Source organism: Panthera tigris, chromosome A1 (assembly GCF_018350195.1).
Source record: "Panthera tigris isolate Pti1 chromosome A1, P.tigris_Pti1_mat1.1, whole genome shotgun sequence".
NCBI classification, from domain to species: domain Eukaryota; kingdom Metazoa; phylum Chordata; class Mammalia; order Carnivora; family Felidae; genus Panthera; species Panthera tigris.
The window spans coordinates 867,528-885,654 of NC_056660.1; the positions used below are offsets into that span (position 1 = coordinate 867,528).

General features: G+C 39.0%; 1 protein-coding gene across 1 annotated transcript in view; it reads right to left on the reverse strand.

Moving 5' to 3' along the window:
* The window catches only part of ZMYM5 (zinc finger MYM-type containing 5), a 33,845-nt gene extending 32,814 nt beyond the window's left edge, over window positions 1–1,031 (reverse strand). Inside the window, exon 1 of the mRNA XM_042957939.1 lies at window positions 1,014–1,031. The gene's annotated coding sequence lies outside the window, so the exon portion shown is untranslated. The remainder of the gene's footprint in view (window positions 1–1,013) is intronic.
* Between the last annotated feature and the right edge of the window lie 17,096 nt (window positions 1,032–18,127).

Consider the following 18,127-nt stretch of genomic DNA (forward strand, 5'->3'; position numbering starts at 1 on the left):
CTTACCCCCGCCTCCCACCCCGCCCCCACCCCCGGGTCCGTCAGGGTCAGGCAGCCCGAGTTTCGCCGCCCGCTGCACCGGCCGCGGGCTCCGGCCCTGGGCGCCCGGGGTGCCCTCCAGGGCCCGGGACAGCCCGCGAGTCTGAGGCCGTGGCCGCCTGCCCTGGCTCGGGCCTGGGCGCCCAGGCCGCTGCAGCCGCTCCCAACGACCCTGCCCGAGGAGAGACGCGGCCTCGATGTCCCCAGCGCCCTCCCTGTCCAGTTCCTGAAGCCCCCCGAGAGGGGCGAGCCCGGGCACGGGCTGGAGCGATTGAAAGTGGGAGGTCGGGGCAGCGGGTGAAGTGGGTTCCCGAACGTGCCGCGGGGAGTGGGAGCGCCTCCACCCTCGCCTCACCCCCGTGGGGAATAGTCCCCCCACCTCCCGTCATGGCTGCAGGAGGAGACGACGTCCTCCATTTTGTCGGGACTGCTGTGGGAACTTGGGACCAGTTCAAAACCAGACCCCGTGGGGCTGGGAAACTTGTTCCCGCGAAGCCCCAACTGGGCTCCGCCATTCGGCCGGGGGGACGGCCCCTGATGCCGGCGTCTGCGTCTGAGGGGCCCTGGGGGACGGGCGCCACGGTGGAGGGACCCAGACGCCGCTCCCCGCCTCCATCAACCAAGATGGAGGAAGCTGCGGGCTCCCCTGGAGCTGGGCTCCCGCCTGTTGGAAGGGCCGGAGCCTCCCCTCGGTGCGTCCCTCGCCGCTGCCGTCGTCCTCCTCCGCGGCCCCTTTCGGTTGCCCTCCCCCAGCCTCTAGCCGGCCTCCCCACTGCCTTCCACCATCTGCTGGTCCTCAACGGTCGATGGGGTCCCCACTCCACCGCCTGCTCCATCGCTTCGCCCGACCGGGGCCGGCCTGGCTGCGGGGAGCCGGGCGACGGTGCGCCGCGTGGCGGCGCGCCCCGGGGCGGGTGTGCCCGGAGAAGCCACATCGACGCTGGGGCTTCTCTTTTGTTCATCGTCTACACCTACGTCTTCGGCGCACGTCAGGGTGCCGTGCGACATCCAAGATTCCGTGTAAAGATGAAAGCGGGGCCTCGTTCGTCTCACCCTAGCGGTTGTTCGTGGGATTACAACTGACGGTGTTTACAAGTTGGTAAAAAACCATTACAGATGACACAAACGGATTTTAAAAACCGATTGAACCCCCTCAGTACTTTTTCTGGGATATGGTAAAGACACAGGCCTATTGAGTGACAGACACAAATCATCTAAGGCAAAAGCATGGTCATAGATGGACGAGAGTCTTTATATGTAGTGCTAGATTGCATGGACATCCCTAATGTCACCGAGATTTTTATGTTTTAACTCCTCAAGTATTGTTTGGAAATAAATGAAGCAACAAAATGTATTACCAACATTTCAATAACTGTGCAAATTATAACCATCCCTATCCTGTTTAAGCACGTGGTAAAGGCAAGCCAGAGAAGTACGTTGGATTAACAGGGTAGAGTTGTATAGACAATTTAAAGTAAGGTCTGTGTCAGAGACGTTAGATACTAGATTCAGTAGTCACACGTCACGTACTTCTGGAGGCATTATCTTGCTCACAATTCTCTGGCACTGATACTGTTCAAAGATGAAAAGATGATAATATTTGTTTCTCTATAATGACAAGAGTAAGAGGTCCATAAATTCTTTCCTTGATATGCTGCCGTGATTTCAAGGAATGTTGAATTAGAACAACAAAAGTCGACATTGGTGATAATATTTACTTCAATACATTTAAAGTATTTTCTGAATAACTTTTCATTATTAAAGGTAGACACAATGATTCCTATACAGACCACAAGAGCAAACCAAAGAGGCTCTATGATAAATTACATCGAGCTTCCAAGGACAGAAGAGTTGCATTCAAATTCTTATTTGTCTGCTACTAATAATTACAAACCCATGACTATCCTCACTTCCACCTCACTTGCTATTTTGTAATTAAATAATGCAGGATGTTGTAAGGTCCAAATAAAAAAAAAATTGTGACACTGATAAATAACTACAAGGCAATGCTGTTTATTATGGATCTTTTGATAATTAAAGACTGACTGCCCATGGAAAGGCGGAGAGACATTGTGATTAAGAGTACACTTTCTGCAGCCAGATCACCTGCCTTGGACTATCATCAGCTAGCTAGGTACTTAAACTCTCTCATTCTTAGTAGCTGCTATATTGGACAGCATAGATAAGAAATATTTCCACCATTACATAAAGTTCTATAGTAAATCACTGCATATATTTTGCATATAATCACTGCATATATAAAGTTCTATAGTAAATCACTGCAATATTAAATATTGGGAGAGTGGGGGAAAAGACAGAAAAACCAATCGGCCATCTTAAGCTTCCAATCTTTGTTCCTTCTTTCCTAGTCTTCCTTATTTTATTGCCTAAAATATATTTTTGTTTTGTTGGTGGTGGTTTAGCAGGATAAGCATTTATTCTCTCAGTCACTTTTCTCATCTATCCTTCACCCCAGAAGTGTTTTGATCCAATATTCTATGAAATACTTGGATCATGATTTTTTGTTGTTGTTGTTGATCATGATTTTAGAATTATATACTAAGCTACTTTCCAGGAGTAAATTTTGGTTTCAAGTATATTTTCTCAAAGCTTCTTCGTTTTATGTACTGATTCCAAGCATTAAATCTCTTCTTCTTCTTTTTTCAAATGTTTATCTATTTTTGAGAGAGAGAGCTAGTGGGGACAGGGGATAGGGAGGGACAGAGAAAGAGAGGGAAACAGGATTCCAAAGTGGACTCTGTGTTGACAGCAGACAGCCTGATGAGGGACCTGAACTCATGAACAATGAGATCATGACCTGAGCCAAAGTCAAAAGCTTAACCGACTGAGTCACTCAGGCACCCCAAATCTTTTCTTTTATATTACAATAATATAATTAATTTTACATTAAAGATATTTTTGTTTCATCAAAGTATTGTTATGAAGAATTTTTTTTCTTTTTTCTAATGTTTATTTATTTTGAGAGAGAGCCAACCATCAGGTGGGAGTGGGGGAGGGGCAGAGAGAGAAGAGAGAGAAAATCCCAAGCAGGGATGCAGGGCTCAATCTCACCAACCATGAGATCATGACCTGAGTTGAAATCAAGAGTTAGTCTCTTAATCAACTGAGCCACCCAGGCACCCCAGAGAATTTTTTTCTTGATGTACCACTGAGCCACTTGGGAATTAATAATAATAAAAGCTAAAATTTATCAATTTCTTACAATGTTATAGGTGTAATTCTAACTGCAATATGTGTGATAATTCATTAAATCACAAGGAAATGCTCTAAAGTATTTTTATTAATCCATATTTTAATATTACCCACATTTAAAAGATGATGAAACTGAGACTGAGAGAGTTTAAGTAACTTGCCCATGATCGTACAGCTACCTGGTGACAAAGTTAAGATCAAACAGGCAATCTGGCTCTAGGGAATATATTCTCAGTCACAATGTTTGCCTTTCCATGAGCAGTATGTCAAAAGATCAATATTTAGTAACATTGCTTTGTTGTTCTTATTAAGCAGTTATTAAACAGAGACAAAAGACCCAAGTGGTCACATATGATAACAGAATTAAGGTTACGCAAATTCTGTTTATTTTTTTACAATGACTGTGTTATTATCACTTATTTATAGCTTGTTGTTTAAATGAAGTAATATGTAGTTCCCCAAGGGGTTGCAGACCTGAACTGCACATGAAGCAAGCTTTAAAGGTTTAGAATTATTATAAACTCACTCTTAAAACAAAGATGTATAAATAAGTTGATGTGTATTATAGGGTGATAGTGGTATTGGGAGTTTTCTGAATTAACCTGTATGTAAAATAACCTGTATGTAAAACCTGAAATAACCTGTATGTAAAATGTTTGTTAAATGAAAAGCAATAAAAACATGTTAATTTGAATTTACATGTTTATTATTAATACTCAACAGTACCTGCAGTAATTATTTTGTACCGAGGCCAACAAAAGAGATCATTTTAAGAATATTTTACCACTGATATTATTTAAAATTGCCTGACCATAGTGATAATAAAATGCAGACTAATTCTTAGATTTTATCATTGTCTTTAAATTCCCTACAGACACTGCAACTCCCAGTTGAAAACTCCCACTGCTGGGTACCTGGGTGGCTCAGTCAGCTAAGTGTCCAACTCTTGATTTCAGCTCAGGCCATGATCTAATGGTTCATGAGTTTGAGCCCTGAGTTGGGCTCCATGCTGACTGTGGAGCCTGCTTGGGATTCTCTCTCACTCCCTCTCTTTCTGCCCTTCCCCTTCTTGCACATGCTCTCTGTCTCTCAAAATAAATAAGCTTTAAAAATTTTCTAACAAGGGGAGCCTGGGTGGCTCAGTCGGTTGGGCGTCCGACTTCAGCTCAGGTCATGATCTCATGGTCCGTGAGTTCAAGCCCCGCATCGGGCTCTGTGCTGACAGCTCAGAGCCTGGAGTCTGCTTCGGATTCTATGTCTCCCTCTCTCTCTGACCCTCCCCTGTTCATGCTCTGTCTCTCTGTCTCAAAAATAAATAAACATTAAAAAAAAAATTTCTAGGGGCGCCTGGGTGGCGCAGTCGGTTAAGCGTCCGACTTCAGCCAGGTCACAATCTCGCGGTCCGTGAGTTCGAGCCCCGCGTCAGGCTCTGGGCTGATGGCTCGGAGCCTGGAGCCTGTTTCCGATTCTGTGTCTCCCTCTCTCTCTGCCCCTCCCCCGTTCATGCTCTGTCTCTCTCTGTCCCAAAAATAAATAAAAAACGTTGAAAAAAAAAAAAAATTTCTAACAAAAAATTCCCACTGCTGCCTACCCCTCCATGGCATGATATAAGACGTATATAATTGTATACATTTGTGTATATGCATTTTATATAGTTATGTATATACATATAAGTAAAATAATGGGCACATTATATGCAGTCAAGTAAGAAGGTACAACTGTCATATACATACATGTACCTTCAATATAGCACTTTCAGTTGTTTGAAGGCTGCCCTCCCCAAAAGATATGTTCATCCAGAACCTGCAGAAGTAATCTTATTTGGAAAAAAAGGTCTCTGTACATATACTTAAGGATCTTAAAACAGAACGCACAAAGGAAAAGTCCATGTGAAGACACAAGCAAAGATTGGAGCTATGCTGCCACAATATAAGGAATGCCTGAGAAACCAGAAGCCGGAAGAGGCAAGAAATAATTCTTGAATTTTGGAGGGAACTCCAAAACTAGAGTTTTGGAGGGAGCATGGCCCTGCTGACAGCTTGATTTCAGAATTCTGGCTTCTAGAACTGTGAAAGAATAAAATTATGTAGTTTTAAGCCACTAAGTTTGTAGCAATTTGTTATGGTAGCTCTTAAAAACTAATATATAGCTACAATATAGCTATAAAGCAAAACAAGGAAATGAAGTAAGACTTAGATAAATCAATGAACAGTTATTATTTGAGGATTTTAACATACCCACTCTCAAAACCTGATACATCGAGGAAATTAAAAAATATGATGAGATAAAAAAAAAAAGGATCTGACTAACCCAGTTAATGTGTATATGAAGAATTAGCAAAGAGAAAATAGATATTTTTTACATTAAAAATATTTACAACAATAGATCAGATTTGGCCCTAAAGTATCCCTAATGAATTCTAAAAATCAATATCATAGATACCATATTCTCCAACCGTAATCTAATAATATTTAGGATTAATAACAAAATTAATAAGCCCTAGATATTTGAATACTAAATAAATGATTATTAAATACTATTGGGGTAAAAGGAAATTATCAAGAAAATGAAGAAATACTTAAGAATGAAATGGTTGTAAGAATACAAAATGTTAGGGGCACCTGGGTGCTTTAGTTGGTTGAGCATCCGACTTCAGCTCGGGTCATGATCTCGCAATCTGTGAGTTTGAGCCCCATGTTGGGCTCTGTGCTGACAGCTCAGAGCCTGGAGCCTGCTTTGGATTCTGTGTCTCCCTCTCTCTCTGCCCCTCCCCTGCTCATGCTCTGTCTCTCTCTCTGTCAAAAATAAATAAACATTAAAAAAAATTTTTTTTTTTTAGAATACAAAATGTTAAAATATATGAGAAAACCCGAAGCAAATATAAAGGGAAGTTGTAACTTAAAATGTATTTATCGGGAAATTTTTCCTCTTCAAAATCTTCCAGCCTTCACACAGTCAAATTCCAAAGCCATTTGCACATTTTTAGGAATTTATAACAGCGTCACCCCCCTTCCAGGCGCCAAAATCTTGTTTCGTTTATCTTTTCTTTAGTTTGCTAATTTATGAACTATCCTTATTAATATCTTCCTTTTTATTTATTTGCATTTTCTCTGTTGACCTTTTCTACTTACTTATTTAAATGTTTCACCGATTACTCCTAGTAGAAATTTGGACTTTGAGGACACTATTGGTAAGGGATGAGAAAAAAGTTAGAAACATGTTAATGCAATCACTACAGGGAAAAACGTATTTTATATATATTTCTACTGGCAGAAATATATATTTCTCTGATACAACATAAGAGAAGAATTGGCAAAACAGGCAAAATCACATACAATTTATATTTTATTTTATTTTTTTCCTTTTAATTATTTTTTAAATTTAAATCCAAGTTAGTAAACATATAGCACTAATAATGATTTCAGGAATAGAATTTAGTGATTCATCACTTACAGATAACACTCAGTGCTCATTCCAACAAGTGCCCTCTTTAATGCCCATAGACCATTTAGCCCATCTACCCGACACCTTGCCAGCAGCCCTCCTTTTTTTCTCCATATTTAAAGGTCTCTTATAGTTTGTCTCTCTCTCTCTCTGTTTTTATCTTACTTTTGTTTCCCTTCCCCTATGTTCATCTGTTTTGTTTCTAAAAATTCACATGAGTGAAATCATATGATATTTGTCTTTCTCTGACTTATTTTGCTTACCATAATACATCTAGTTCCATCCACATTGTTGCAAATGAAATAGTTCTATTTTTAATTTTTTGAGGACCCTCTTTACTGTTTTCCAGAGGGACTGCACCAGTTCCCATTCCCCCCAGTAGTGCAAAAGGATTCCTCTTTCTCTGCATCCTCGCCAACATCTGTTGTTGACTGAGTTGTTAATTTTAGCCATTCTGAGAGGGGTGAGGTGGTATCTCGTGGTTTTGATTTGTATTTCCCTGATGATGAGTGATGTTGAGGCTCTTCTCATGTGTCGGTTGGCCATCTGGATGTCATCTTTGGAGAAGTGTCTATTCATGTCTTTTGCCCATTTCTTCACTGGATTCTTTCATTTTTGGGTGTTGAGTTTGATAAGTTCTTTATACATTTTGGATACTAACCCTTATCTAATATGAAATTTGCAAATATCTTCTCCAATTCTGTTGATTGCCTTTTAGTTTTGCTGATTGTTTCCTTGACTGTGCAGAAACTTTTTGTCTTGATGAGGTCCTAATAGTTCATTTTTGCTTTTGTTTCCCTTGCCTCTGGAGATGTGTTGAATAAGAAGTTACTGTGGCTTGGCAAAAAAATAAATAAATAAACAGACACTCAGATCAATGGAACAGAATAGAGAACCCAGAAATGGACCCACTAACATATGGCCAACTAATCTTTGACAAAGCAGGCAAGAATATCCAATGGAATAAAGACAGTCTCTTCAGCAAGTGGTGCTGGGAAAACTGGACAGCGACATGCAGAAGAATGAACCTGGACCACTTTCTTACACCATACACAAAAATCATCTCAAAGTGGATGAAAGACCTAAATGTAAGACAGGAAGCCATCAAAATCCTAGAGGAGAAAGAAGGCAAAGACCTCTTTGATCTTGGCCGCAGCAACTTCTTATTCACCACGTCTCCAAAGGTAAGGGAAACAAAAGCAAAAATGAACTACTAGGACCTCATCAAAATAAAAAGATTTTTCACAGCAAAGGAAATAATCAGCAAAACTAAAAGGCAACCGACGCAATGGGAGAAGATATTTGCAAATAACATATCAGATAAAGGATTAGTATCCAAAATCTATAAAGAACTTATCAAACTCAACACCCAGGGAAATACAAATCAAAACCACAATGAGATACAACCTCACCCCTCTCAGAATGGCTAACATTAACAACTCAGGCAACAACAGATGTTGGCAAGGATGAAGAGAAAGAGGATCTCTTTTTGCACTGCTGGTGGGAATGCAAACTGGTGCAGCCACTCTGGAGAACAGTATGGAGGTTCTTCAAAAAATTAAAAATAGAACTACTCTATGACCCAGCAATCGCACTACTAGGTATTTATCCAAGGGATACAGGTATGCTGTTTAGAAGGAACACATACACCCCAATGTTTATAGCAGCACTACCAACAATAGCCAAAGTATGAAAAGAACCCAAATGTCCATCAATGAATGAATGGATAAAGAAGATGTGGTGTATATATACAATGGAGTATTACTCGGGAATCAAAATGAATGAAATCTTGTCATTTGCAACTACATGATGGAACTGGAGGGTATTATGCTAAGCAAAATTAGTCAGAGAAAGACAAATATTATATGACCTCACTCATATGAGGACTTTAAGACACAGAACAGATGAACATAAGGGAAGGGAAGCAAGAATAATATAAAAATAGGGAGGGGACAAAACATAAGAGACTCTTAAATATGGAGAACAAACAGAGGGTTATTGGAGAGGTTGTGGGAGGGGGAACGGGCTAAATGGGTAAGGGGCCTTAAGGAATCTACTCCTGAAATCATTGTTGCACTATATGCTAACTAATTTGGATGTAGAATAAAATAAAACAAAATAAAATAAAATAAAATAAAATAAAATAAAATAAAATAAAATAAAATAAAATGTTATCGTACTAGTATAACAATGGTTGAAAAATTCCCATCTTATTTATATTTTTTGGCAATGCAAAACTTATTTGGGGAGGTTTCAAAGAGAAAAACAATGTCTAGCATCAGTTTCATTCACTGAATTTGATTGCATTTTGGATATGAAATTTCCTTTCACACTTTTTTCCATCTCAAGAGATTGTGACTCAGTTTTTCTCCCAGTTTATATAGCTGGAGAACTCTGGAGAACCAGGCATGACTGTGGTCTGAAACACTTTGGTGCAGCACAGTTAAGAAAGCTGTGCTGAAATGAGAAATAGATGCAAAACCATGATGTCATATCAGTGTTCAAATATGCCTAATAAAACATGGTACAATATTAAAAAAAAGAAAGAAGAAGTTGCCACAGCCAAGGTCAGAGAGGTTGTTGCCTGTTTTCACCTCTAGGATTTTGATGGCTTCCTCTCTTATGTTTAGGTATTTCATCCATTTTGAGATTATTTTTGTATGTTGTGTAAGAAAGTGGTCCAGGTTCATTTTTCTGCATGTCACTGTCAGGTTTTCCCAGTACCACTTGCCGAAGAGACTGTCTTTTTTCCATTGGATATTCTTGCCTGCTTTGTCAAAGATTAGTTGGCCATAGGTTTGTGGGTCCATTTCTGGGTTCCATTGATCTAGTGTCTGTTTTTGTGCTAGTCCAATACTGTCTCAATGATTATAGCTTTGTTATACAGCTTGAAGTCTGGAATTGTGATGCCTCCAGCTTTGGTTTTCGTTTCAGGATTGCTTTAGTTATTTGGGGTCTTTTCTGATTCCATACAAATTTTAGGATTGTTGTTCTAGCTCTGTGAAGAATGCTGGTGTTATTTTGATAGGGATTGCATTGAATATGTAGATTGCTTTGGGTAGTATTGACATTTTAATAATATTTGTTCTTCCAATCCTTGAGGATGTAAGGTTTTTCCATTTTGTTGTGTCTTCTTCAATTTCTTTCATAACCTTTGTCTAGTTTTCAGTGTATAAGTTTTTCACCTCTTTGGTTAGGTTTATTCTTAGGTATTTTATGGTTTTTGGTGCAATTGTAAATGGGATTGGTTCCTTGATATTTCTTTCTGCTGCTTCATTATTGGTGTATAGAAATGCAACCGATTTTTGTGTGTTGATTTTATGTCCTGCAACTTTGCTGAATTCATGTATCCATTCCAGCAGTTTTTGGGTGGAATCTTTTGGGTTTTCCACATAGAATATCATCTTGTTTGCAAAGAGTGAAAGTTTGACTTCCTCCTTGCCAATTTGTGCCTTTTATTTCTTGCTGTTGTCTGATTCCTGAGGCTAGGACTGCCAACACTATATTGAATAACAGTGGTGAAGAGTGGACATCCCTCTTGTGTTCCTAACTTAGGGGGAAAGTTCTCAGTTTTTTTTTTGAGGATGATGTTAGCTGTGGGTCTTTCATATATAGCCTTTATGATCTTGAGGTATGTTCCTCTATCCCTAGTTTCTTGAGGATTTTTACCAAGAAAGGATGCTGTATTTTGTCAGATGCTTTTTCTGCATCTATTGAGAGGATCATGTGATTCTTATCCTTTCTTTTATTAATGTGATGTATCACGTTGATTGACTTGCAGATATTGAACCAGCCCTGCATCCCAGGAATAAATCCCACTTTATCATGGTGAATAATTCTTTTCATGTATTGTTGGATCCGGTTTGTGAGCATCTTGTTGAGAATTTTTGCATCCATGTTTGTCAGGGAAGTTGGTATGTTGTTCTCCTTTTTAGTGGGATCTTTGTCTGGTTTTAGAATCAATGTAACGCTAGCCTCATAGAATGAGTTTAGAAGTTTTCCTTCCGTTTCTATTTTTTGGAACAGCTTCAAAAGAATAGGTCTTAACTCTTCCTTAAATGTTTGGTAGAATTCCCCCTGGAAAGCCATCTGCCCTGGACATTACTTTGTTGGGAGATTTTTGATTACTGATTCAATATCTTTCCTGATTAGGGGTCTGATCAAGTTTTCTGTTTCTTCCTGTTTAAGTCTGTTTAAGTCTGGTAGTTTACATGTTTTTAGGAATTTTTCCATTTCTTCCAGATTGCCCAATTTATTGGCATATAATTCCTCATAATATTCTTTTATTATTTGTATTTCTGCATTGTTGTTATGTCTCCTCTTTCTTTTATTTTTTATTTATTTTTAATTTTTTATTTAGTTTTACATTTATTTATTTTTGAGAGACAGAGAGAGACAGAACACAAGAAGGGGAGGGGCAGAGAGAGACGGACACAGAATCTGACGCAGGCTCCAGGCTCTGAGCTGACAGCACAGAGCCCAACGCGGGGCTCGAACTCACAAACTGTGAGATCATGACCTGAACCGAAGTCAGACGCTCAACCAGCTGAACCACCCAGGCGCCCCTGTCTCCTCTTTCATTCGTGATTTTTATTTATTTCTGTCCTTTCCTTTTTCTTTTTGATCAATCTGGCTATGGGTTTATAAATTTTGTTAATTCTTTCAAAGAATTAGCTCCTGGTTTTATTGATTTGTTCTACTGTTGTTTTTTTTTATTTCGATATCATTGATTTCTGCTCTAATCTTTATTACTTCCCTTCTTCTGCTGGTTTTTGGTTTTATTTGCTGTTCTTGTTCCAGCTCTTTTAGTTGTAAGGTTAGTTTGTGTAATTGTGTATTGTGTATTTGTGTATCTTTAGGAAGGCCTGAATTGCTATATACTTCCCTCTTATGACTACCTTTGTTGCATCCCTGAGGTATTGGACTGTCGTGTTTTCATTTTCATTGGCTTCCATGTACTTTTTAATTTCGTCTTTAATTTCTTGGTTAAGCCATTCATTCTTCAGTAGGATGTTCTTTAATCTCCAAGTATCCATGGTCTTTCCAAATTTTTTCTCATGGTAGATTTGAGTTTCATAGTGTTGTGTTTTGAAAAGATGCAAGGTATGATCTTGATCTTTTTGTACTTGTTGAGGGCTGATTTGTGACCCAGTTTGTGATATATTCTGGAGAATTTTCCATGTGCACCGAAGAAGAATGTGCATCCTGCTGCTTTAGGGGGAAATGTTCTGAATACATCTGTTAAGCCCATCCAGTCCAGTGTGTTATTCAAAGCCACCGTTTCCTTGTTGATTTTCTGCTTAGATGATCTGTCCATCCCTGTCAGTGGGGTTTTGAAGTCCCCTACTATTATTATGGCATTATTATCAATGAGTTTCTTTATGTTTGTGATTAATTGATTTATGTATTTGTGTGCTCAATGTTGGGGACAGAAATATTTACAGTTGTTAGAAATTCTTGGGAGATAGACCCCTTAATTATGATATAATGCCCTATTTCATCTCTTGTTACAGTCTTTATTTTAAAGTCTAGTTTGTCTGATATAAGTATGGCTACTCCAGCTTTCTTTTGATGACCGTTAGCATGATAGATGGTTCTCTATCCCCTTACTTTCAATATGCAGGTGTCTTTAGATCTAAAATGAGTCTCTTGTAAGCAACATATAGATGGGTCTTCTTTTCTTATCCATTCTGATACCCTGTGTCTTTTGATTGGAGCATTTAGTCCATTTACATTTAGAGTGAGTGCTGAAAGATATGAATTTATTGCCATTGTGTTGCCTGTAGAGACGGAGTTTCTGGTGGTATTCTCTGGTCTTTTCTAGTCTTTGTTTCTCTTGGTCTTTTTTGTTTTGTTTTGTCTTTTCTGCGCTCAAAGTGTCCCCCTTAAAATTTCTTGCAGGGGTGGTTTAGTAGTCACATCTTTAGTTTTTGTTTATCTGGGAAATGCTTTATCTCTCCTTCTAGTTTGAATGACAGCTTTGCTGGATAAAGAATTCTTGGCTTCATATTTTTCCAGTTCAGCATGTTAAATATATCCTACCACACTTTCTGGCCTGTCAAGTTTCTGTGGACAGGTCTGCTGTGAACGTGATCTGTCTTCTCATATAGGTTAAGGACTTTTTTTTCTTTTGTTGCTTTAATAATTCTTTCCTTGTCTGTGTGTTTTGTGAATTTGACTATGATATGCCTTGGTAATGGTCGATTTTTGTTGTATCTAATGGGAGTTCTCTGTGCTTGTTAGATTTTGATGTCTGTGTTCTTCCCCAGATTAGGAAAGTTTTCTGCTATAATTTGTTCACATAAACCTTCTGCCCCCTTCTCATGTTCTTCATCTTCTGGGACTTCTATGATTCAGATGTTATTCCTTTTTTTTTTTTTTTTTTTTTTTTACTGTTTATTTATTTATTTTTGAGAGAGAAAGAGAGGACACAAATGGGGAAGGGCAGAGAGAGAGAGAGAGAGGGAGATACTGAATCTGAAGCAGGCTCCAGGCTTTGAGCCATCAGCACAGAGCTCAATGTGGGGCTCAAACCCATCACCTGTGAGGCTCATGACGTGATCTGAAGTTGGACGCTTAACTGAGCCACTTAGGCACCCCAGATGTTACTCCTTTTTAATAAGTCACTGAGTTCTCTAAGTCTTGTATTGTGATCTTTGGCCTTTGTTTCCTCTTCATAATTCTCCATAAATTTATCTTCTATATCGCTGATTCACTGCTCTACTTCATCCATCCTTGCCGTCATGACAACCATTCAAGATTACATCTCAGTTACAACATTTTTAATTTCAGCATGACTAGATTTTATTTCTTTTATCTCTGAAGAAAGGGATTCTCTGGTGTCTCCTATGCTTTTTTTTTTTTAACTCCAGCTAGTATTCTTATTATCATGGTTTGAAATTCTAGTTCAGACATCTTATTTATATCTGTGTTGATTAAGGCCCTGGCTGTCATTTCTTCCTGTTAATTCTTTTGGGGTGAATTCCTTCATTTTATCATTTTGGAGGAAGAGAAACATTAATAAAATAAAAAATTAAAATTAAAAAATTAAAAACAAAACAAAAAAATCAAATAAAGGAAATTAGATCCTAGGTGTGTTTCAGTCTGTTTGTTGAAAAAAGCTTGATAGAATAGATTAAAAAGGGAAATGAAAGAAAAAAAAGGTAAGAAAAAATTTTTAAATTAAAAAAATTTTATAGTAAAATAGAATTAAATAAAATAAAGAAAATGAAATAGAATAAAAATTTTTATGAAATAAAAAATAAAGTGAAAAAATATAAAATTTTCTCTTTCTGTATCAAAGAAAGAGAAAGAAAAGAAAGAATAAAGAAAACAATTTAAGCAAAAACAGAAGCAAAGAAAACAAGGAAATAAATGAATCAACAAACACAATGAAGCCTGGATGAAGTTACATCCAGTTTCCCCTAGAACTGAAACTATGTAGCACTCTATAGTCTGTACACTAAGCAGGTAGAGTGAGTTGTGCTGGTCTTCTGGAGAATGTGCTTTGGAGAGTACAATTGGGCCGGGCTTAGTGTAATGGCTCTGCTCACCACTAGGTGGCACTGCTTAGCTTACTGGGCTGGATTAGTGTGCCTGCGTGTATGCACGTGCATGCATGTGTGGCAGAGGTGGAAATGGCTTCACCCAGCACCCTAGTCTCTGACACAGGAACGACAGTCTCTCACTGACTGGTGATCAAGCACCCCTTTTTAGTTTCATGCCTCTGTCCACACCTGACCTCTACCCTGTCCATGTCCAAGCTGCCTGCCTATCAGGCAGCACCTCCTTCCAGAGTTTTATCTCAGATGGAGCTGTGTTTCAAACCCCACACTTCAGAAACCTCCACGACTTGGACCCATGCCAACTCTTGCGGGAGGGTCTCACTGAGCAATAGCCAGGTGCCAGCTTGCCCCAGAAAATATTCATGTGATCGTGCAGTGGCAGAGGTTCAGAGATTATGGCAAATCACAACACACAGTCCCCACCAGGTTTACCCATGCTTTGGCATCTTTGTTTCAATACCAGCAAATATGGCTGCTCTCTGGGATCCACTGGGACCTTTCCCTGTGAGGAGCCCTTATGGTCTCTACCAAATGCACTCCATGCAGGGGAATCACTTCTCCCCATGTCGCACATGGAACCCTCAGACTCTGCTGCCTACTCCTGGGGATTCACCCTCCTTCCTTACCAGAGCACCTCCAGGCACTCAGCTTCAAACCTTCAGACTCTGTGCTCCATTGTTTATAGAATCCTGGTGGTATTGAAACTTTCTCCTTTCTCCTTGTCAGTGGTTTTGGGGAACAGATTTCTTATTCAGTCCCCTGAGAGTGTTTTCACTCTTACTCTCTCTTTCTCTCTAGCTACTTTCAGGGGGAATGTTTTTCTTGCAACATCCCTATGTGCCTCACTCTCCCCCTTTCTCCTTCTCTTTATGTTCTCTCTCTGCAAAAATGGCGCCTTACCCTCTGTGGCTTTTCTCTCCCCCAGTTCACCTCTCCACACCATGTACCTGCCCAGTGCCCATGTGGCTCAAGTTATGCAGATTGTTGCATTAATCCTGAGATCAATTTCCTAGGTGTTCAAAATAGTTTGGTGTTGATCTAGGTGTGTTTCAAAATTTACATTTAAAAATAGAAATTCACTTCTAGGAATCTGTCTTGGAGATATACTAACAAAATACTGACACACTGATGCACAAGATTGTGGCTTTATTTCTAATAGCAAACAATAAAGGAAACCAAATATCAATAAATTGGGAACCAGTTCTTAGAATTATGTTATACTCATGCACACTGTCCTCCACCCCCTTCATTTTTCACATTTAACCTTTTGGAAGCCAGACATTAAAGACAGATATTGGGGCGCCTGGGTGGCTCAGTCGGTTAAGCATCTGACTTCGGCTCAGGTCATGATCTCACGGTCTGTGAGTTCTAGCCCCGCGTTGGGCTCTGTGCTGACAGCTCAGAGCCTGGAGCCTGTTTCATATTCTGTGTCTCCCTCTCTCTCTGACCCTCCCCCATTCATGCTCTGTCTCTCTCTGTCTCAAAAATAAAAAATAAACAGTAAAAAAAAATTATAAAAAAAAAGACTGAGCTATTAAAAAACAACCACATATGTGAGAAAAATTAGACAGTGACCATGTATGCCCACGGGAAGGCTCAGAAAAAAATGTGAAAAGACCTTAAGCATTTTAACTGACCTCAAGTTGATTCTTGGCACACAGACTACAAAAATTATAAACAGGGGTATGTGGGTGGCTCAGTTGGTTAAGCGTCCAACTTCAGTTCAGATTGTGATCTCATGGTTTGCGAGTTCAAGCCCTGCATCATCTCTTTGTTGTCAGCTCAGAGCCCACTTCAGATCCTGTGCCTCCCTCTCTCTGCCCCTTCTCTGCTCCCTCCCCTCTCAAAAATAAACAAAAACATTAAAAAAATTAAAAACTACAGTTGCAATAACAAAGCCCAGTAAACCCTGACAAAGGGGGAGAATCTGATCCCCAAAGTTATCACATAGTCAGATTGAAATGTCCAGCATACTACAAAACATCACAAAGCACACAAGAAAGAGGAAAATACAGACCAAAGGAAAAAAAATTAATCAATATTAACTGCTGATATAATGGCTGCTATAGTAGACAAAACTTTAAAACAATCATATTAAAGATGATCATGGGGCGCCTGGGTGGCTCAGTTGGTTAAGCATCCGACTTTGGCTCAGGTCATGACCTCACGGTTCGTGGTTTTGAGCCCCGCGTTGGGCTCTGTGCTGACAGCTCGGAGCCTGGAGCCTGCTTCAGATTCTGTGTCTCCTTCTCTCTCTGCCCCTCCCCTGCTCATACTCTGTCTCTCTCTCTCTGTCTCTCAAAAATTAATAAACATTTAAAAAATAATAATAATAAAAAAATAAATTCCAGTTAGTTAAAATACAGTATAATATTAGTGTCAGGTGTAAAATATAATGAGTTAACAATTCCATCATCTGTTGCTCATCACAACTACACTCCTTAATCCGCATCACCAATTTTCCATTCTGGTAAACACAAGTTTGTTCTCTATAGTTAAGAGTCTCTTTCTTGGTTTGCCTGTCTGTTCTTTTCCCCTTTGTTCCTTTATTTTTTCTTTTGTTTCCCTTATATCAGGAGACATATCTAGAAAGAAGTTGTTACAGCCAATGTCAATGGGGTTACTGCCTATGTTCTCCTCTAGGATTTTGATGGTTTCAGGTCTCAGATTTTATTTTTGGGTGTGGTATAAGAAAGTGGTCCAGGGCCATTCTTTTGAATGTTGCTCTTGAGTGTCCCAACACATTTGTTGAAGAGACTATCTTTTTCCCATTGGATATTCTCTGTAGCTTCGAAGATTAGTTGACCAGGTGAGATCATGACCTGAGCTGAAGTCAGACATTTAGCCAACTGAGCCACCCAGGTACACCTTTAACTAACTAGAATTTAAGTAAAAATTTAAAAAGCATAATTTAGGAGACTAATGCATTTTACACGATTATTAGTTTACATTTGGAGCACACAATGTAAAAAGATGTAATTTTGTGACAACAACTGAAAGGGGTGGGGATGATGCTGTAGAGGAGTAGTTTTTGTGTTACTAAAGTTAAGCTAGTATAAATTCAACTTAGAGTATTATAACTTTAGAATTGATGTAAGCCTCATGATAACCCCAAAGAAAATAACTATGGAATACATACACATCAATGAGAAAGAAAGTTAAACATTAAACATTTTACTACATATATTAATTAAACAAAAAAGAAAGCACTAACACAGAAAATGAGGGACAAAAATGCTAAAGGGAAAATAGGAAACAAATAGTACAATTTAGTACTTTTTTAATCAGTATTATCAATATTTATCAGTATTATCAGAATTTAGTTCTTCTTTATCAGTTATTTTTTTTTCAATGGCGATTCTTTTTTTTTCAAATTTATTTATTATTTGAGAGAGAGAGAGCACACACAAGTGGGGGAGAGGCAAAGAGAGAAGGGACAGAGAGAATTCCAAGGAGGCTTCACACTGTCAGGGCGCCTGTATCAGTAATTACTTTAAATATAAATGTAAACTCTTCACTCAAAAGGCAGAGATTGGCAGAATGGAAAAGAACACATGATCCAAGTATATGCTTTCTACAACAGACTTACTTTAGGTTCAAAGACATAAATGGTTGAAGGTAAAAGGATGGAAAAATATATTCCATGAAGATGGTAACCCAAAGAGAGAAAGAGTGGCTAAACTAATTTTAGTCAAAATAGACTGTAAGTCAAAAGTTTATAGGAGACAAAGAAGAATGTTATATATAAATATGAGGTTCAATACGGCACCAAGATTCAACAACTATCAACATTTATGCACTCAATGACAGTCCATCAAAATATATAAAGTAAAAACTGACAAAATTGAAAAAAGAAATAGTTCCACA